The 18302-nt window shown below is 46.8% G+C and overlaps 1 protein-coding gene across 3 annotated transcripts in view; it reads left to right on the top strand.

Moving 5' to 3' along the window:
* Positions 1-18302, top strand: part of SMAD3 (SMAD family member 3) — a 130113-nt gene that overhangs the window by 33380 nt on the left and 78431 nt on the right. The window contains exon 2 of one of the 3 annotated variants that reach the window (XM_038010084.2): positions 5342-5502. The exons of 1 other annotated variant lie outside the window; for it this stretch is intronic. The gene's annotated coding sequence lies outside the window, so the exon portion shown is untranslated. The remainder of the gene's footprint in view (positions 1-5341; positions 5503-18302) is intronic. One more of the 3 variants, XM_073012269.1, reaches the window with a different exon arrangement.

Raw genomic sequence — 18302 nt, forward strand, 5'->3', positions numbered from 1 at the left:
ATGATAATTCCCCTCTCTGTGGTGCTGCTCTTTCGATTCATGTGTCAGCCTTAGAGAAAGTGGCTGTGACTTCTGCATTCCTGAGAGTACGCTGACATGAGAAGAAGTAGCCGCTCTTGTTCAGAGTCACAGGGCTGGACAGTGGGATAAGAACTCAGGACTTCTGTCTCCGGATTCAGCATGCTGATTATGGGGAAAAGCAGACACCAGTTCATCGTTTCTTGTAAGCATCACTGTCCTCCATATTGGAGCCCAGCTCAGACAGCTGCATAGTATTCTATAGAGAAGGTGTGTTGTTGAAATATTGATTGTGCAAATTGAATTGTGTTTTAAGACTACTGGGAAAACCATTTAAAGGAATCCTGTTGTGAGTCATTTTGAAAAAATGGAGAATTACACCACTTCCCCAAGGATTTTCTATTTTGGTAAATTTCATGTGGCAAGATTACTTAAAGAAGGGTTCCTGTGTTTTGCTACTTTATACTGGTTACTGCATAAGGAAGGTTTACTCCCCAGAGGTCCGCACACATTGGAGAACTGGGGGAATATGTAATACTTGTGCAGAAATGTTTTGATTCATGTACTCAGAAGATGGGATCTGGATGACACCTCCAGCCTATTGATTCCCAAGTAAGGTGTGATGATGCCACCGCCAGCGAGGTGTGCTATGAGGAATTTTTGTTGATGATGAAAAGTGGATGCTAACTGATTGCATACCACATGCCCCATACCTTACATAGATTATCTTATTTAATTATTACTGATAATAGTACTACAGTCTGTGAATGATTTACTTAGCAATTAATTCAAAAGCATATTCCACTCTACAATGGAATATTTTTTGAGCCAAGAAATGAAGTACGTCGCCAGGTGCAGTGGCTTGCACCTGTAATCCCAGCACTTTGGGAGGCCAGGGTGGGCGGATCACTTGAGGTCAGGAGTTCAAGACCATCCTGACCAACATGGTGAAACTCCATCTGTACTAAAAATACAAAATTAGTCGGGCGTGGTGGCACATGCCTGTAATTCCAGCTACTTGGGAGGCTGAGGCAGGAGAATTGCTTGAACCCAGGAGGCGGAGGTTGCAGTGACCTGAGATCGCGCCCTTGCACTCCAGCCTGGGCAACAAGAGTGAAACTCCAACTAAAAAAAAAAAAAAAAAAAAAAAAAAAAGAAAAAGAAATTAAGTATGTGCCACAACATGGATGAATCTTGAAAACATTATACTGAGTTGAAGAAGTAAGACATCAGAGGCCACATATCACATGATTCCATTCCCATACAATATCCCAGTAGGCAAATTCATAGAGATAGAAAGCAGATTAGTAGTTGCCAGGGGTGGAGGAGAGGGGAACGGGGGGTGACTGCTTCATGGATACAGGGTTTCCTTGAGGGGTGTTCTGGAACAAAATAGTTGTGGTGGTTGTACAATACTGTGAATGAACTCAATGCCACTGAGTTATATGCATTAAAATGGCTAACATGGTAGATTTTTGCTACATGTATCGATATATTAATGTATTAATGAGTGTGTTAATTACAATATCAATATATTGTGATAAATATATCAATATATTGTGATAAACATATAAATTGATTTTAATATATATTAAAATCAAATATATTCCTCTAATGGTGTCCATTTCACTGACTTCGTTTCTGATATGTTTGTGTTGGGTGGGACAGAAAGGAACGGGTCATTTATGTGTACACTGAGGCTGAAGAAAGAATAGGACTTTCCAATCCAGGCTCTACCTTTATGAGAAACCAGAGACCCAGAGAGGGCTAGTGACTTGCCCAAGGGCACAGAGCAGCCTACCAGAGTTGAGCTTTGGCTTCTAGCCTCCTCACTTTCTGTTGGGGAAGTCACAGTGGGAAAGTGGGTTTTAGCTCCTTTATGTCTTTGGGTATGTTCTGGGTTACTGAGGATCAGCTGTGTTCCACCTGGCATTTTGTGCAGTCCTTGGGTGCTCAGGGAAATTGTCTGTTTCACCCTGAGGTGAGGCTCAGGAGGCTCTGGGGCTGTGTAGCAGAAATAGAAATAGCCCAAGTCCTGGGTTGTGTCCTCGTGGATGTGTCTAGAACAATTCCAATCGTGCTACTCGCTTTGGGCAGTTAGCGAAAGGGCCCAATTATGTGCAGATACATACGTTTGGTGTTTGATGGGAGACTTGCCATGTGACACTGCTTCTTCTTTTCTTCTCTTTTTGACTATAAACATCTGACACTACAGGAAATAAGAAACTTTCCAGTACCTAATTTATGCTCACTCTACTTTCAAACTCTCTTGGCCCCAGCACAGGGTAAATGAAACCGTAGCTTATAGTAATATTTACATATGGGAGTCAATGAGCTGTTTAAATACTTGGATGGCAGAAAAAGGTTTCAAATTTAGTAAGCCCCCTGACTCTCCCACCCTCTGGCATGTAGTGGGTAGGCCTGCCTGCTCTCTGAGGTCGAGCTCTGGTATCCTGCCCTGGTCGGTGGCAGTATAGCAGTGATGATGACAGTGACGATGATGCCACCGGAACAGGCTGAGCAGTAATTGAATTAAATATCTATTTAATCCCTAGGAGAATCCGAATAAGGTTTCAGGATCTTGGAAGTTCAATTATACTCTCAGTAACTGAGGTGAGATCCGTAGGCCAGGAGTGACAAGATCGAGACTGATTAGCTACATGACCTTAGGAAAGTAATCTAAAGCTTGTTCACAGAGTCCTCATCTTTGAATGTGAACGATATTTCTGGCCTCTCCTATCTTACAGAGTTGGTGTGAGCATCTGCATGAGATGATGGACATTAAAGTGCTTTGTTAGCTGTTGAGACTCTACTGAAATGAAACCCAAGGGTGGGTGCCACCGAAAGAAATAGGAATGAATGCAAACTGGTTTGTGTTGGGAGTTGTACTTGGCACAGCAGAATTTGCCTGTCTTTAGGAGAGTCTTAGCTGTGGGAAGCAGGGCTTGGAATGCACTGATATTTATTTCTGCCATCAAATCAGGATTATGAGGCACCTGATCTGTTTAAGGCCGTGTGAGTGGAACCAGGTCCTGCCTTCCAGAAGTTCATGGTTAAATTGTGGCTGGAAGGCAAGCTTGTGTGAGAGTGAGGAGAATTGACCCAGTGAATCCTTCCTGCCTCGAGGCCCACCATGTTATTCAAATCAGTCTTGGGGGAAATGCTGTAAAAGAGTGTGTGTGTGTGTGTGTGTGTGTGTGTGTGTGTGTGTGGTGTGCATGCTCGCGTGCGTGAGTTTGTGTTGAGAGAAAGAAAAAAGCCGGGAGAGTAGGATGAGTCAGATTTAACCACTGTTTTTTCCCTTTTGAAACTTGTTATGTTCATACACATACAGCAGTCATGCACTTGCTCAGAAATGTGTGAAAACCACTTAAAATGTGTGAGATGCGGCCCTTTAGAAAGTGTGCCTTCCACCACATTCTCTTGAGCAGTGGAGTAGGTTTGTGAGTGTTCATATCTGTCCTCATCTGTGGGAATTGTATGTCCAAGGTGCTAGTTCAGGGCCATTCTGGGCCGACGTGTGTGTATAGACTTGTCCTGAGTGTGATGGGAACAAGACCATCCCGTGTATGATGGGGAATTCTGTTAAACAGGTAGAATTCCGAACCTCTTGGTGGTCCTGGCTGGTCAGGTGCAGGGAGTGACCTTGAATGGACAGGGAAGATCTGGGTATACCATGTTTCTGTAGACAGGATACACAGTCCCTTAGCTTGGTATTTAAAGTACTCTGGAAGTGACCACTTTCTGGATTTACCTTTGTGTGGCCCCGCTGCTCCTCCCAGGTGAGGCTCATCATAGCTCCTCTTCAACGTGCTTTCTCCACACCTGCTGCCATGTTTTAGCTCCCCTTTATGTTTCCTGGGACGTTCTCCCAGACTCCTCTGTACCTTTCTTCTTTCAAATCCAGATCAGGTCCCATCTCCTTAGTCTTAACTGTCTGTGAATGGTCTGTTGCCTCACTTCCCAGCTCTGGCATGCAGTACATGCTCAGTACACATTTTTGAATGCATTAATTTGGCTCTTCTCTGTGAAGGCAGCTTGTCCGTGTGTCATTCATCTGCCCAAATTTGATTGTCAGCTTCCTTTGTACGGAGCTGTACTATTCTTTTTGTTGTTTTTCATAACTCCTTCCCCCTGCCTCCTACCACCCCAGTTAGAAGAGTTGTAGTTAAGGTCGTGTAGTCAAGGTCATGCAAGAGCTACACACTTGAACCTTTTCCATGTGATTTCACACAAGGCACACGGCCTCCTTGGGACTCACTTTACATTACTCGACAAGGGGATAGCAGGACCCACCTTGGCTGTATTGAAGGCTGCATGATGATGAGGAGAGAGTGAGGGATGGGAAAGAGTTTGGAAAACAGCAGAGCACAATGCAAACATGAGTTATTCATGGTTTTGTGTCCATGCTAACTGTGCCCTGACATTAAGGCTGGGCGAGTCTGGCCCAGGGCTTCCAGGGTAGGCGCTCTGCTGGTGTCTGCTACTGACCTGGAGTCCAGGACCCCTGAGTCCCACTCACCCTCCCTGGGCTGCAGTTTCCTCAGCTCAGCTACCCTTTCCAGCCGTGACTGCTGGTTGTGGAGCTGAATGTGTGTGGGGCGTGGGCCCATGTGTGAACTCCCCACCCCTGTGTGGTTTTCCTAAGCTTGCAGTGCAACAAGGAGCTGGAACAGAGCTACAACAACAAGGAGGGTTTCCTCCAACTATCAGTGCTCTTGGATCCACCGTTTTGGCTTTGACATCACCGGGAGTGACCACCCTGGTCCTCTTTCTTTGTGCCAAGCTCATTGCTAGATCACCATAAACACTTACTTGGATTGATTATAGAGGCTATTTGCAGTATTGAAGGTGGCAGAATTATTTCACCTTTTCTAGAGGTGTTGACGTTCAAGGGTAGTTGGCGGTGACTATACAGAAGGGAGACAGGAAGTCTGGAGGAAGGAAAGCGGGTGCGTAGCCGAGAAAGTGCACAACGGGCCCTACTTTTAAAAGTGCCTGCCTCCGCTGGTTTTGTTGTGGCAGCGTTCAAAGGCAGGAAGACAGATAAGATCGGATTTCAGGATTTTTGTCTGCCCCATACCTCCGCCCCCAACTTTTGACAACCAAGAGCTTTTCCCCAGCAGGAATGGGTATATTTCAACTTCTGTAATCCCTGCATCTCGCACAATACTTGGTATTACAAGGTGCTCAATGAGTGTTTGAGTGAATGAATGCCTTCCCAGTTCTCATCACAGCTATAGGGTGTCCCTGTATACATCAAGTCATGGTTAGCAGCAGGTTTGATCACGTAAGAGACACTAATCAATGTGTCTGATTCTAGAAGAAGACGGAGCTTCTTGGAAGAAGGGCCTGCCCTCTGAAGCTGTCCTCTGTGTTCCCCGGCATTCTGCATTTTGCGGTCACCCCTCATTATCCCTGAGTCCAGGAACACCTGAGATTGGAAAGGATTCCAGCCCCGTAGGGCCTTTATTGTGGCCCCCAGTAAGTGATAAATATTCATACTAATTTTGGGCAGTGTCCTTTATCCAGCTGTTTTCCCATGAGTGCCCTCTGTTCCGTCAGGTGGCCGAAGACGGATAAGTTTGGCAAAGGGCTTGGCACAAATGGCCAAGTTTACACTGGATCACTGTACTCCGTGTTATCTTGTTTCCCCGATGGTCATTGCCACACAAGAAAGTACTTCCTCTGTGGGCTTTGCCCACCCCCTTCCTTTGACAGAGACCTCTGGGCCTAGTTAAATGTATAAACTGCATTGCAGGAGTGAAGCGGTTTCCATTAAGAACTGGGATCTATGTCCTGGGATCCAGTTCTTCTCCCCCCTTTTAATACTGAAAGCTGCTTCCCATCTGAGAGTTGTCTGGGGACAGACACCATGCAGCTGCGTGCAAACTTCTTAAATGTATAAACTGCATTGCAGGAGTGAAGCGGTTTCCATTAAAACTGGGATCTATGTCCTGGGATCCAGTTCTTCTCCCCCCTTTTAATACTGAAAGCTGCTTCTCATCTGAGAGTTGTCTGGGGACAGACACCATGCAGCTGCGTGCAAACTTCTTAAATGTATAAACTGCATTGCAGGAGTGAAGCGGTTTCCATTAAGGACTGGGATCTATGTCCTGGGATCCAGTTCTTCTCCCCCCTTTTAATACTGAAAGCTGCTTCCCATCTGAGAGTTGTCTGGGGACAGACACCATGCAGCTGCGTGCAAACTTCTTTGAGAGTTTGATCTTGCAGGCGCCCCAGTGGCTGCTCTGCCTTGTCTGCTTCCTGGGGGACTCTCAGTATCAAAGCCACCTGTGGCTCCATCTCACCTCCCTGAACAGGAGGCGCCATTTGTCAGGAGGCCTTGCCACCTTTGGCCCTTTCTTTCCAAAGAAAGAGCCCTGGCCTGGAGTTTTTGTCTCAGCTCTGTTGTGTGAGCTTAGGCAAGTCAGTTGACTTCTCTGAGCCTCAGTTTACTCCTCAGTAAACAAAAAGATTGGATGAGGCGCTCTTCAAAGTTCCTACCGTCTGTGTCCTTCCTCTGCATTCTACAGGGAGGGAGGAGCTGCCTCTGTTTGGTGGTGGGGACTCAGGCAGGATGGTTAGGGAGGGGTAGGGGAACGAGATCATGGTGTACCTCCATGGCCACAGTGGAAACTTTGAACCTTGAGCTGTATGCGGTGAGTCCAGGATGCTGAGAAGATGCCGGGCTGTTGGATAAGCAGAGCCCCTACGGGAAGCAAAGAGTGTTATTCAGCCCTGTGGAATGCTGAGGCAGGGCTGAGCTTGGGCAGGGTGGCTGAGAGAATTGTGGCTCTAGCTGTGGGCAGAAATTCATGGCCCTGAAGAATGGCTACTGTATATACCAGTGATAAATATTAGTCACTCTGGCAGCAGAATGAGTTTCCTGTGCTGCATTTTTGGCACTTCCAGAAAAGGGAAAGCCTTTCTCTCTGACAGGGCACAGGAGGGAGAAACAGGAATGTGTCTCTTACCCTGATGCCCTGGCTGGAGATCCCGTGGGGTTTTCAGCCTGCCTCAGGCAACACAGGGCCTGCTAATGCCTCCTGTTGCCCTAGGTCAGGCCAGGGCCCATTGTTGACATCTGTGCTGTGCTGGGTCTCCGGGCCTTGCTTGAGCATGTCCTGAATCGAAGCCTTCATCTGCGCTCCTTTCCCTGCCCTCCCTGCCATCTGCACAACCTCCTCCAGGTCTCCCCTTCCCAGTGAAAAGCACCACCATCCAGACCTCAGGAAGTGATCATTTTAGCCTCTTCTTCTCCCTCCCCATCCAGGACATCACCGAGCCCTGTCAGTTCTGCCCCCAGAATATCTAAGTCCATCCAATGCCCCATCTCCACTGCTGCTTCCTCACCCAAATCAGGGTGTTTCTGGCCCCATCTCCCTCCTACCTGGTCTCCCTGCCTGCACCCTCGTCTCCACTGGGCCCTTTCTACACCAGCAGCCAGCATGATCTCTAAGAAATGTACATCTGTCATCGGTCATATCTGCTGAAAATTGTTCAGGGCTTCCTGTTGCCTTGAGGATAAGGGTCTGAATCCCACACAAGGGTTCACATCTCAACCTCTCAAGCCTACCCTGACCTTACGTTTCTTTCCTCAGGGTGTTTGCACATGCTGTTCCTTCTGCCTGGAATGCTTGTCCCCATAGTTTTCAGCTGGTGAATGTGAGTCAGGTTTCCCCTTAAATGTCACCTAACAGAGCCCTTCCTAATTCCCCCCTTCATCCTAACTATCCTCAGTACACTCTCTCATACAGATTGTTCTTTTCCTTCTGAGACCCTGCTCCAGCTTGTAGTTCTAAATCTGTGATTATTTACTGTCTGTATTCCTCTTGAGGGCAGGGGCCATTTCTTTTGTTCTCTACTATGCTCAGGACCCAGAACCAAGGAGCTCAGTAAATATTTACAGGCATGCATCATACGTGGAGGACACTTATGCTGTGATGGCCCCACACCCGGCTTCCTTTGGGGTCTGTCTCCTGCTCTCCATTACCCGCGGAGTAGTCACTGAGCACTGGCTCTTTCTGGCTTCACTCTCTGGCATCAAAACTTATCAGTCCCACATCTCAGTCTTTTGCAAGGTGACACTTCATCTGATTACCTAATTCACACTAAGGTGTTAATGGTGCTAATGACATAGTATTTATTACCCCAGGGGACCCAGAACGGTGGCATCAAAACATACCGTTCCCCAGTGGTTTGAAACTCCTTGGTAGCTTTCCAGGGAGTCCAAGTAGAGTCCAGTCTCCTTAGCTGGGTTCACAGGGCCCCGTCTGCACGACTCGGCTTCTGTCGGCTTCCCTAGCCCTGACTTCCTAAGCCTTAGTCATCGCCCTCTCTCCCACCCAGGGCTCAGCACAGTACCTGGAACAGCCAAGCCCTCAATAAATGTTTACTGAGTGCATTAAAAAAAAAAAAAAAAGATTTTAATGAGTCATACTTAACTGAAGATTTTGGTGTAGTCAGTTGTTGGGCCTTGGATGCCAAAGGAATGACAAATGGTGGGAATTTCAGGCACAGCGACTGTGATAGCCCCAAGGAAACCAAGAGAGTAGTATCTTTATCTGGGTGGAGGGGAGTGGGCCTTTCAGAGCCTTGAAATCTCCTCACCTGCTGCACCACTCCCGCCACATAAGCACCCTACCCTTCTTCCCAGGGTGAGATTTATCAGCTCTGCTTTCTCATGTGCCAGACGAGGGGAGGGCCTCATTGCCATGCCTTCCTGCCCTCCTGATGCAGTCTGTGGTCACCTGCAGGCAGAGACAGATGAAGTCTATCATTCGGCTGAGAGTAATTTCTGATAGGAGAGGGGCTTCCCCCGGCCCTTTCCGCCTCTCTGAGCCTTGCCAAGGTCACTTGGGTTGCCCAGCCTAAGTCACTGCCTGTCGCTGTGGTTATTGTGTGGACAAGGCCTCCCTCTGTCCCTCCACTTCCCCTCCCTGCCCCATACTCTTGCCCTCACCCACCCCAAAGCCTCGCCCTTCCCTTCCATAGGGATATGGCCTGAGAAAGGAGGAACCATTTGATTTTGGTTTAGTTTAGGAAAATCTTCCTTTTTGATTTGTTTTAGTGTTAGGTGCAGAGTGGTGACTATTGTTGAAAGTGAGTGGGGGATTTTGGCTTCGTTTAGGTTTTGGAAGGGAGGATTCTCTGAGGCTTGAGGCTTCTGTGATACTGACTTCTGGTGTGGAAAGTCTTCCTCCCTCATCTAGGTGGCTGGGCCTCCAGGTTACTTCCCCAGCAGTCTCCCTGGATCTTCTCTCCTCTCCCCCCACCCCTGTACCGTGCCCAGGGTGATCTTTCTAAAGGACAAATCTTGATCTAGCACGTCCCTGGTTAGAACCCTTCTGTCCAGTGGTTCCTAGTGCTTCGGGGATAACTCGCCTTGTCCCTCGGTGTCTGCACAGTGTCCTCTATCTCCTCTCACTTGGCTTTGCCCTCAGGGGCTCCGGTAAGAAGCTTTCCAACCTGGCAGCTACAGACTCTGTGCAGTTGTATTATTGCTGTAAATGGGCAGGGATTATGCATTTATGGAGTGACTGATTTCAAGTACAACTGCTACCACGGGAGAGGTCTGTGAAAATCACTGGAATTGAAAATCGTCATGCTTTGCCCAAAAAGGTTGAGAATCCCCACTCTGATGATACTAGAAGCCCGCTTTCCTCCCCACCCTGTGCCAAGCCATTTCTTGCCTCCTTGCTTTGCCCATACCAGCCTGGAATGTCCCAAGCCTATTCAACTTGCTTCCTCCAAAACGTAGTCCCACCTTGATCTCCAGGAAGCAGCCTTCAGATGCCCCCTCCTCCTGGCCACTGCAAATGTGTCCCCCCAGCTGCTGAGGCACACGCCTAGGTCTGACACACACTATGATACGTTGAAAACATTGGTTTCTGGGTTGTTCTTCTCACAGTCCCAGGCAGCGAGCCCTCAAGGACAGGGGCTCCATGGGACTGGTCTCTGGGTAGGAGGCCAGGACCCAGGTCACTAAGGGCGTGTCACTCATCTGGACCACAGCTCCCTGCCTTGTGGTGTGGGCTCTGTTCTCTGCACTGGACTCATTCTAAAACAGAGCATTTGGTCCTTGCATCCTGCCTTGTGGTTTATGACTTAGTAGATTGAAAATGACAGTTGTGCTCCATTTTCATTTGGAAAGAAAAAAAAGAGTGAAAAACCAGAGATTGCACTGATCTGGAGGTAGAGAGAAAACTGGAGATCAAAGAATATATGATTTATTATGAATGTTACATAGATCAAGGCATGTTTGAAATAGGCTTAATTTTCCTCGAGTTGGCTTTTGTCTCACAATTGAGTTCTTGTTGACAAAGACCAGTTATTATTCATAGTTGTGTCTCTGGAGCCTAACATGGTGCCTGATAAAGCGTGGTCACTTCACAAATACTTGTCGAATGAATGCATGGGATGAATATGCATTTGGGTATTTTTAATGCTTGATGATTAGAACATTCTCATGGCTTGTTAACTTGTAAGACATAATTTTCATTGTAAGTTCTTTGTGTGTGCAAATGCTTTTTGTGTGGAATGCTTGCCATGCACTGAAAAATGCTTTGTGATAGCAGTTTTGAAAAATTGAGTTATTTTGCCCTGATTGAAGCTGGGTGACCCTGTGTAAGTCAGTTTAACCCTCTGGGACTTGTGGCCCTCATCTGTAAAATGGGTAGAAGGTCAGAGGGGACCTCGTGGCTTGAGAGGCTAGTACCCTCATGCTGCGTGTACCTGTCACATCCTCCTCTTTGGTGACTGGACGCTGACCCTCTCCCCAGGGGTTCCTGCGCAGAGCTGGAATTCTCTCTGGTGTCTTTGACTGCATTCCAGTGGGTGGATTGCCTTGTTTCTCAGTAGCAATGAGAAATGTTAATGTGGGGTTATGAAAGCAAGCCAAGAACCATGGAATAATTAAAACACACACGCACACAAAGAAGGAAAAGCGAGAGGGGAAAACACGCTTAATGGACAAGGGATGAGTAAAACCCAATGGACTGAGAAAACCCCAGAGCTGAACTTCACATGACCCCACGTGCTGCCTGCAGTTGCGACACCCCGTGCCCCTTGTGCCCCGCCGGCCTCTCAGTGATGTCAGCGGGCCATGGGCCCCACAGGAAGCAGGGACTGCCATCAGCCTGGTGGAGCGTGCCAGCCCACTCCTCCTCCATGGCCCACTTCCCACCCACCTGGGTCTCCAGATAACATGAAGCCATAGCTCCCAGGCTCGTCAGCGCGGGAAACCAACTCAGTGCTTCCCAGAAAACAGAACCCCAGCCCGTTAGTGATGTCCACGCAGGCAAGAGATGACCAAGAAGAATGTTTGTCTTTTAGGAGTTCTCTGCCTGAAACCAGCAGGTTTCCTTTAGGGGTAGGGTGACTGTGCTTGCTGAACACCTCTAGGTCATCAGTGAATGAAATAATTCATTCTGTGCTTGAGTGTCTAAGACCCAGGGGGTTTAGGAATAAGTAAGATATTGGCTGTGCCCTTGGAGTCCTGTGCTGCTTAGGGGATACGACTCAAACTCACAGACATCCGTGGCTCAAATCAAGGCATATGGATGCAGTGACTCTTGGAACATTCAAGAGAGAATCACCACCTCTGCCGGTGGAGGAAAGACCAGGAACTGCCCACCTAGTTTTCCCATGACCCCAGCCTGTAGCGGGATATGTCAGAAGATTTGGACTTAGAGGAACTTGGGTTTGACAAAACAGAAGTGTATGTATATAAACAGAGAGAGATGGGAGTGCTGGGGGATAGGACGCTGACAGTGCCTCAGTAGTCCCTCCGCCTAGGCGACAGCATTGACTTCATAGTGTTGTTGTGCAGTTTGAAGAAGATACAAGAGGGAAGAGGAGTGTTCCTTGCTGTGCAGATGCAAGTGCTCATTGTTACTTGTTCTGCCTCTCTGTGTCTGTGACATCCAGCCCTGTGTGGGCTGCCCCTGGTTGCAAAGTGGGCCTCCTGCCGTTGAGCAGCTATGGTCCAGCGGGCAGGTACGCCACAGTCATGGAAGACTAGTTAAATCATTACATAATAGTTAGCTCTGTATGACCAATCTTTTCTTTAAAGAAATTCTTCCTTTTGGAATAATTATAGATACACAGAAAAACCGAATACAGGTAATACAGAAAGTTCCAGTGTACCCCTGACCCAGATGTCCGTAATGTTAACGTCTTACATTACCACGGTACACAGGTCAAAACTAAGAAACAGGCCGGGTGCAGTGGCTCACGCCTGTAATCCCAGCACTTTGGGAGGCCGAGGCGGGCGGATCACAAGGTCAGGAGATCGAGACCATGGTGAAACCCCGTCTCTACTAAAAATAGAAAAAATTAGCCGGGCGCAGTGGCGGGCGCCTGTAGTCCCAGCTACTTGGGAGGCTGAGGCAGGAGAATGGCGTGAACCCGGGAGGCGGAGCTTGCAGTGAGTCGAGATTGCGCCACTGCACTCCAGCCTGGGCGACAGAGCGAGACTCCGTCTCAAAAAAAAAAAAAAAACAAAACTAAGAAACAACATTGGTACATTACTAGTAACACAAGTCCGGACTTTATTCAATAAGCCTTTGAAAAATAACAGCTTTATTGGCATATAATTCATATACCATAAATCTACTCTTTTAAGGTATATGATTTAGTGGTTTTTGGTATATTAACGGAGTTGTGCAACCATCATCACTACCTAATTTTAGAACATTTTCAACACCACTAAAAGAAACCTCATCCCCATTAACAGTCACTTCCTGCCCATCCCCCTTAACCCTGGCAACTTAGTCTACTTTCTGTTTCTCTGGATTTGCCTCTTTTGGACATTTCATATAGGTGAAATCATACAATTTGTGGACTTTTGTGTTTGACTTCTTTCACTTAACATATTTTCAGAGTTCATCCATTTGTAGCGTGTGTCAGTACTTCATTCCCTTTTATGGCCAAATGGTATTCCGGTGTATGGATATACCACATTTTGTTTGTCCTTTTTTCGGTTGATAGACATTTGAGTTGTTTTCACTTCTTGACTACTGTGAATAATGCTGCTATGAATATTTGTGTACAAGCTTTTTTTGTGGACATGTGTTTTCATTTATCTTGAGTAGATACTTAGAAGTGGAATTATGGGGTCATTCGGTAACTTTGTTTAACTTTTTGAGAAACTGCCAAATTGTTTTCCAAAGTGGTTGTACCATTTTAGAGTCTCACCAGCAATATATGAGGGTTCCAGTTCTCCCCTTCCTTGTCAAGACTTGTTGTTTCTGTTTTATTTTAGCCATTCTAGTGAATGTGAGGTGGTATCTCATTATAGTTTTGATTTGCATTTCCCTATTGGCTAATGATATTGATCATCTCTTCATGTGCTTTTTGGCCATTTGTGTTTTTTGTTTGTTTTTGAGATTGAGTCTCACTGGGACATCCAGGCTGGAGTGCAATGGTGCCATCTCGGTTCACTGCAACCTCTGCTTCCTGGGTTAAAGTGATTCTCCTGCCTCAGCCTCCTGAGTCGCTGGGATTACAGGTGCATGCCACCACCCCCGGCTAATTTTTGTATTTTTAGTAGAGACAGGGTTTCACCATGATAGCCAGGCTGGTCTCAAACTCCTGACCTCAGATGATCCATCCGTCTCAGCCTCCCAAAATGTTGGGATTACAGGCGTAGCCACTGGACCTGGCCTTCCATTTGTATATCTTGTTTGGAGGAACATCTACAAATCCTTTAGCCATTAATTTTATTTTCTTTTTTTTTTCTTTTTTGAGATGGAGTTTTGCTCTTGTTGCCCAGACTGGAGTGCAATGGTGTGATCTCAACTCACTGCAACCTCCGCTTCCTGACTTCAAGAAATTCTCCTACCTTAGTCTCCCAAGTAGCTGGGATTACAGGCGCCCGCCACCACTGCTGGCTAATTTTTTGTTTTTGTTTTTGTTTTGTTTTGTTTTAAGTATAGATGAGGTTTCACCATGTTGGTCAGGCTGGTCTTGAACTCCTGACCTCAGGTGATCCATGTGCCTTGGCCTCCCAAAGTGCTGGGATGACAGGCATAAGCCACCACCCCCGGCTAGCCATTTCTAATTGGGTTGTCTTTCTGTCATTGAATTATAAGAGTTCCTTATATATTCTGGATACAAGTTCCTTTATCAGATACATGGTTTGCAAATATTTCCTTCCATTTTCTTTCTTTCAGTTCTGTGGGTTGTATTTTTACTCTCTTGATGGTGTCTTTTGAAGCACAAAAATTTTTAATTCTAATGAAGCTAAATTTGTTTTACTTTTGCCACTTTTGCTTTTCGTGTTGTATCTAAGAAACTGTTGCTTAATCCAAGGTCACAAAAATTTACTCCCTTGCATTCTTCTAAGAGTTTTATAATTTTAGCTCTTATATTTAGGTCTTTGATCCATCTTGACCTAATTTTTGTATAAGATGTGAGGTAGGGGTCCAACTTCATCCTTTTGCATGTGAATATCCAGATGTCCACGCACTGTTTGTTGAGAAGAATGTGCTTTCCCCAGTGAGTTGTCTTGGCACCCTTGTAGAAAATCATTTGACCGTAAATGTAAGGGTTTCTTTCTGGACTGTTAAGATTCTCTTCTATTGATCCATACATCTATCCTCATGATAGTCTTGACTACTATAGCTTTGTAGTATTAATCAACTTTTAAAATATATTTTTCTGTTTTTTTTTTTGAGACGGAGTCTTGCTCTGTCACCCAGGCTGGAGTGCAGTGGTGCGATCTTGGCTCACTGCAAGTTCTGCCTCCCGGATTCACGCCATTCTCCTGCCTCAGCCTCCCGAGTAGCTGGGACTACAGGCGCCTGCCACCATGCCTGGCTAGATTTTTTTTGTATTTTTAGTAGAGACGGGGTTTCACCGTGTTAGCCAGGATGGTCTCGATCTCCTGACCTAGTGATCCGCCCGTCTCGGCCTCCCAAAGTGCTGGGATTACAGGCGTGAGCTACTGCGCCCGGCCTTAAAATATATTTTTCAAAATCTGCATTGTTCAAAAAAAGAATCTGTGGTAACTCTCAGAAATCCAGTAATTACGAGAGTAAATCCAGTAAATACAAATAAAGATAGACAAGGAAACTAGGGGAGAAGACAAGAAAATCAACAGGAAAATAAGACGACATCAGAGTTAATGTTAGCACACAGTATTATGTGTTGTAAAGTTTTGTGAGATTGTTGGAAGTAGCCTGCAAATTTGGCTTTGAGCTTTCTAGCAGCCAAGGGTAAAATGGAAATGCGATTAATGACAAGATTAACATAGATGTCTGAAAGATTTTTTTTTAAAATGTCCCCGCCTCCAGTATTTTCAGGGACTGAAAATAAGCATATTTCTCCCATAGACCCTAGGAACCTGAGCTTCTCGCGCACAGGATTGGTTCTTTTGTGTTAGTTCTTTCCCTTTGGACCAATAGCTCTTTGAGGACAGTAACTGTCTTATTTCCCTCACATCTCCCTGCAGTGTTTAGGACAGAGCACGGGAGATGCTTACAAAATCTTGACTGAATTCTTTTTAAAATTGGGAATGTTTATTACATCCTTTGGCAGCATTTCTGCCACCAGCTTGAGGTTAGTTGGGACCAATTTGGTGGTGGAGAAGTGGCAGGGGCTGCCCTCCTGGCTGCATTTTAGAAGTGTTTTCTTGCATCATGCTTCCTGAACACTGGCTAAGCAGTGGAAACATCGGGCCGTTGGGGTCGTGTGCCCTTGTCCTGAGAGATGGTGGTCACTTTGGAGTGAAGGTAAGCGGCATTGCTTCACTCATGTGGAACCCACCCACCTTCCCACTTCCTCAGTGCTGGAGGATCCTCTCTCTCGCTCATGCCCTCTGATGTGCCTTTGAGACTGCCTGCCCAATGGAACTATCCAGTATGTGTGAGGGGGGACCTGGCTAAAACGGAACAGCTTCTCATGGAATTGGGCCCCTCATCACCTACAGTTGTGTGTAGCACAGAGATGGCCACTCTGCAAAGAGGCCTACCCAGATAGTTCCCTCACTGGGGGCAAGGAACAAGCCACCTTCAACTGATTACATGTCATACTGGGTGGCCCTCTTTGTCCCACACCCAATGAAGGGCTTTACCATTTTTCAGTAGCATCCTTTCTTAAGAGAAACAAAAAATAGATTTGAATACCAGCCTTTAAAGGGGTAGTTGTCATTACTTCACAGTTGACAGATGGGGAAATGGAGGCTCAGGGTGCGTTACCTGCCTGCTGTAAGTCATATGGTGAGTGGGGTGCGAAGACCTGACTCCAACCCAGAGAATCTTGACTTTGACTTCATCCTCCCCTCTTTCCACCTGCCAGCACCCAGTCTTTATCTACATTTAGGGGGCTTGAGAGGCCATTCTTTCTATTTTGGGTACCTTCAAACAGGTAAGCACAGTTTTCTTTGAAGTTACCTCTGCCTCCACGTGGGAGACTATCAACAAACAGATCCGCCTTACCCCCGCAAAAGCACTCTCTGCACGGTCACCCCGGTGCCAGGAGCAGCCTTGTAATATGCCACACATCTTGTTACTGCCTGTGGCTTTTCACACCTCCTATCTCAAATATTGGAGCTTTTTTGGCTACAGCCCTGTGAGGAAGGCAGTGTGGGTGCTGTTGACCCTATCTTACCCATATGGACACTGCATCGTCTAGGGTCACCCTGTTGGTTGGGTTCTGGAGTAAGCCCAGAGGCCAGGATTCTGACTTCTGGTCCAGTGCTCTGCCCTAGCCCTGGAGCAAATGTGTATCAAGTTGCACTGACAATCTTTGAATTCCTGGAACTCATGCCATGAGCACTTCCAGGAGCACCTTAGCGCTTCATTACAAAGATGATGAGACCGTAGGAAAGTCTTCTCTTTTTCCCACGGAAGTAGAATGTCACCCACACCCGCAGATTTTGTTGTGTCCCTTCAGCACTGAGCTGTGTTCTCAGAACAGAACAGGTAGAATACAGTCAAAATGCAAACAGAATGGCCTCCCTCCACAATCTGCTTTGATGGAAATGTGATGCCAAACAAACAGAAAAGTTGTTTTGGCTCCATCTCTGAGATCATTTAGTTGTTATTTCCATCTACTTGGAATCCACATCTGCTGTGTGCTCAGAGCTGTGCTGGTTGCCAAAGAATCCAACAAGAAAAAGGCATGGCCCCTGTTGGGGTGCTTAGTCCTATCTCGCATTGCCCCAAGCCCAGGTGAGAGACGTATGCCCTCTGGGCCGTGATTTCCTCATCAGTAAAGCAAGGAAGATAATGTCTGGTTAACCACCCTCCTGGAGTCATGGCAAGGCTGATACAGATTCAGTGGCATTAACTCATTTCTTCATTCAGCACATTTTACTGGCAACTTACACTGTGCTGGGCTCCAGATATAGTAGTGAACAAAGAGGAAGCACTCACAAGGGTAGCACTGCAAATGGTAGGAGCCATGCATGAGAAGTCCAGGGAGCCTGATTCCATTTGAGCAAGCAGTGGTGGTCTGGGAAGGTTCCCCCAAGGAAAGTACATTGGAACCAAGTCCAAAGGGTGAGTAGGAGTCATCAGAAGAGCATGTCTCTCATCTCTGGACTTTTGTAGAGAGACTTCTGTAACCACCATACCCTCTGGAAGTGGGTACAGAAGTCCAGAGATGAGAGAGATGTTTAACAACAGAGAAATCCACCCGAAGGACTTTGTACATCTCTCTAACATCTCCTGTTCAGTTTATCTCAGCTGGCCTTTGCTGAGCACCTGTTAATTGCCTAGTGCATCCCCAGGTGATGGATTATGGAGGTGGCAGTGGTTGACATGGTCTGAGAGCAGCTCCCAGGTAAACCAGCGCACTGTGGTTGATGGGCTGCCTCCGGGTAGGGAGTGAGGCCCTCCAAGAACAGCCTGGCCATCTGCATCTTCACATTTGCAGTGCCTAGCACACAGTGGACAAAAGGGATCACTGGACACGTTGTCCTAGGATGCAGATTCGTACCAGGCCTACAAGGCTTGTAGAAATCTTCCCTAACACTGATCATGTGGCATCCGGTAAGGGACCTAAGCTTTTGAATCTTGGATCCATCTCGGGCACAGGGATAACAGTGGCACCCATCTCATGGGGTATGTGGACATTGTCTCAATAATGACTGTGATGTGCTGAGCAAGTGCCTGGCTGAAGAAGCACGTGGTAAAGGGGAGCAGCTGTGATTATTATGGGTATCATTTCTAGTGGTTCTGCAGTTAGTCTTGACAGTACGTGCCGCAGGACTTCATACAAACAGAAGCTGCAGGTGTTGGAAGTGCTCCTTAGAGCCTGTGGGACCTAGATGGGCA

Source organism: Chlorocebus sabaeus, chromosome 26 (assembly GCF_047675955.1).
Source record: "Chlorocebus sabaeus isolate Y175 chromosome 26, mChlSab1.0.hap1, whole genome shotgun sequence".
Taxonomy (NCBI): domain Eukaryota; kingdom Metazoa; phylum Chordata; class Mammalia; order Primates; family Cercopithecidae; genus Chlorocebus; species Chlorocebus sabaeus.